We start from the raw sequence: 4,003 nt of genomic DNA, 5'->3' as shown, positions 1-4,003 counted from the left end.
TTTGTCTTGGCTATTATTTAAATCTTGCATAACCTTGTAAGTGCTTGCTCTAAAATTAAAAGATCAAAATATTAAGTTATGCATGTGAATTATAGACAAAGGGGAAAATAAAGCCATGCATCTGATATTAATTCTAACTGTTGCAATTAATTTTGTTAGCTGTAGCCCAATTTATTTAACATGTTATGCCCATTGCTTTGTATTGTGTGGGATTCAACTTTGCTGAAATCCTACACTAAACACATACAAGTAATTCTCTTTTGACAAGGAAAAAATCACATATGTTTGGGCATCAGACACTTCTCATAAATTGATATAAATGTATACTTTCAATATCAGAATGTCATGGTAAAGAATCTTCCCTCATTTATGTCTAACAATATTTTGGTCTAATATTTTTCACACGTGAAGCTAACTTTTCCATTAACTGTGTCATCTAAGTCTACTTCACAATGCATGTAGAAAATCCATAGTATTGGAAAAGCAGATTTTGTTTTTAAACTAAAAATGAAAGCATTTTAATCTCAAACCACAGATTCCCCTCCCTCCCCTTAGGATGCTAAATTAAATAATTGTGTGTTTAAAAAAAAAATGCTTTGAACTTTCTGCATTAAGCAAAACTGGATTGAATGGGAAATTTGCCACCACAGGAACCAAAACCTTTGAGTGCAAGCTAACTCCAGTGCTTTCTCTTACACCAAGGAAAAAATGCCATTTACTGTAGCAAACACCTAACTGGAATGTGTAGAACAGCATGCATGCTAGAAACTTTTTCTACCACTGGAATTTTTTATTAATTAATACTTGTTTAAAACTCCTTGATTCACCATTGCCAAGAATATGAAACAGCAGCACAAATTGGTCAGTTGTGAAATGTCACTTTTTTTTCTAATACATACAGTTGACTTTTGAGATCAACACTTAGTGGAGAAGCACTAAAGTTTTTTCTTTGCACTGCTTCAAAGAATGTCCTGGTTATACACTGTAGAATATATCATCTTTAAAATGGTCAATAAAAGTCTTTAATAGTAAAAATAAATGAGTAATTCCACTCTACTTGAAATGGGATATTACTGCTAAGGAAGCTAAACTATTCACCATTCATTTGTTTTGTGTAATATCTCTAGTGGGTAGAAAAGGCTTCTGAGTAACAGAATCTTTCCCAGAATTCTTTTACATTTGTGTTTCTTACATTTTTGTTAGTTATATGCTTGTACCAGAACAAATGGTTTAAATAGTTCTTTGTGTCTTATGCTTAACTATGTGAAATTTGGAAGCTTGACTTGCATGTTAAAAGGAATTAATTATTCTTTGTCTTTTACTTTACTAAAACATCAAGGCTAGTTTGAAAATATTTATACGTAAATTGGCAATATTTGAGTATACACCATACAAAAAGGAATAGCTTCCCATCATAATGCAAGATCTTTGGGATGAGCAATAGAAATCAAATTAACTGACAATGATGATCTGACTGCAGCACTAGTTTTTACTCTAACCTTATAGGATTCTTTGAAGATAAGTGTCTTGAAGACATTCTTTGTAGAAGTTTTCTCAGTGGTATTCGGTCTCTGACTCAGCTATCAATCTACCTTAAGTAGTCTAAACTTTCTGTCCAAGAAATATCATACCTACTATCTATAAGTCTGATACTTTGATTTCTTTGACTGGCATTTTAGGTAATCCCAAACTTCATCCACCAGGACAACATTTAAGCCATTGTTGAATAAGCAAGGATTTTAAGAATTTCCTGGTAAATGTTCTGTCATCACTTATTAGATGATGCATTATGAAGACTTTTTCTTTTCTCTCTTCAGAAGGTTGCTCCGTCCTGCTGCTTTCATTATGATGGAATAAACAATGTATAAATAATCTGTGCTTCCCTCCTCTCTATCGAGTCATATTCTACTGTTCACTGTAAAATGCTTCATCTGATTGTCCTCTCTACGGTGACATTGCCACAACTAAAGGATCTCTGTATCTCTGGAAATTCTTGAAAATGTAACCTTAGTTTTATTCTTACTTATTCTTACTCTAATATTACAGATGGCTTTCTTTCTAATAACTTGTTCAACAAATTTCTGATGTTTGTGTGGTATTTTCTGCCTAAAGATGCCAACTGAGGCCTAAAAGATAAAAATTAAAAATGTTTATCTGTCTCTGTTAAAGAATAATTTGCTCTTTAAGTACTCATATGTCTAATCGTACATTTTCAGTATTATGTTCAACTGCTAAGGAATGAATTGGGGTTATTAAAAGCAGCTTTGTATATGGGGAATAGTGGTTTGGGGACTGCAGTGGGTGTAAAAAGCAGCTGGGAAGAATATTGAAGACACTGTTTTGATGAATGCATCATTCCCTCAGAAGGAAACTGCTGTTCCTCACTGAGGGAAACAGAGGAGAAAAGGGCAAGAGAATTCTCTATGGAATGAAAAAAGATAAGGTGCAAAACAGCATAATTAGAGAAGAATTACTGTAGGCTAAATACTCTTCTCTAAAAATACCATCAGCAAGATTCTCACTCACACAAGAAGTGGAGGGGATGTTGCAAAAGAGTGAAGCTACTACTAGTGGAAAAAGGGAGCTTGTTCTATATTTGTATCAACTTATTCCTCTTTGTACTGTTAACACAACAGCAATATCAAACGCAACATTGAAGTCTTGACCGATTTTTTTTTTTTAAATAAGCAAACAAAATAAGGGACACACTGAAAGAAAACAAAAGTGATGGGTGCGTTTGGCTTTTTACTCTGGAATTGAGCTCTAAAGCGGAGTTGAAAAGTCCTACCTCTGAGGGTGAAATCCAAGCAAGGAGGGCCAGTGGGAAGGGCACTGGTCTGAATCTTAGGAACCCTGAATTCCATTCCTTGCTTGGGCCTAAACTTCATAGGTGACCTTAGGTAAATCATTTAGGCCCACTTGACAGATGGGGAATTGAAGCACAGAGAGACTTGGGACCAGATCCTCAAAGGTATTTAGGTACCTAACTACCATCAAAATCATTGGAAGTTAAACATGTATTGCTGAGGACCTGGGTTTAGCCTCTGTGCCTCAGTTGCCCATCTCTTAAATGGGAATATTTCTTCCCTACGTGCCAGGTGTGTTGAGAGGATAAATTAAAAAAGTGCCCAGATACTCCTACGGGGGGGCTATTTTAAAGCATTTTTTTAATGAAAGAGGACCACTTAGTAGATTGGCAGATGGTTTTCTAGGGAAACAGCTGAGATGGACTGTTATGTAATGGTTGTGTCTCAAAATAAGTAAGTTTTGACATAGCCTTCTGGTTTCAGACTGCAGCAATGCAATCAGACATCCATTTAGCTGTGATTGTCCTAGTAAAAATATTGCCTGATACATTAGTGTCAAAAGAAACAAAATTGGATGGGTCTGTCACAGTGATGCACCTGCCTATCACAGAGAAACCTGTATAGCATGAGGAAAATGTTGCTACAATAATAGTCTAAGGTTGAACGCATGGTGAGGAATCTCAGTAGAATCACAATACAATTATTATTATAAAATCTAGTATAAGGTGGATCAGTCAGCTGTGTGAGCAAGAGTGGCTGCCACCAGAAATGACTTTCCACATGTGGAAAAAAAAACTTCACTTGAGTTGAGTAGTCCTAAACGACCCTTCATCAACTTTATCAGGACCATTTATCTTGCAACACAGGTGCCTCTGCTGGGTGGTTTCAATGTTAAAAATATGACAAGGTGTTTTAAGACACTAAGTGGTCTCCTTTCCCTTTTGGACATTAAAGTAGGAAAAACGGTACTGGTATTTCTGGACCAATAGACAAAAGAAGCCCCTGGGCTTTGAGACAGGCACTAATTGAACTAGATTCTGGGTAATAAAGTGCCTAACAACTTCCATGTCAGAGTACTAAGGACAATGTTGTCACACAACTGTACCAACAAGCAGAAACAGCCTGGTGACATTGTGGCACTGACCAAAAAGAGGCACCAAAATAAAGAAAAAACATATCAGTGTGTCAAAAGAAAG

The sequence above is a fragment of the Lepidochelys kempii genome, chromosome 7 (assembly GCF_965140265.1).
Source record: "Lepidochelys kempii isolate rLepKem1 chromosome 7, rLepKem1.hap2, whole genome shotgun sequence".
Taxonomy (NCBI): domain Eukaryota; kingdom Metazoa; phylum Chordata; order Testudines; family Cheloniidae; genus Lepidochelys; species Lepidochelys kempii.
Note: the sequence above shows the minus strand (reverse complement) of the source record.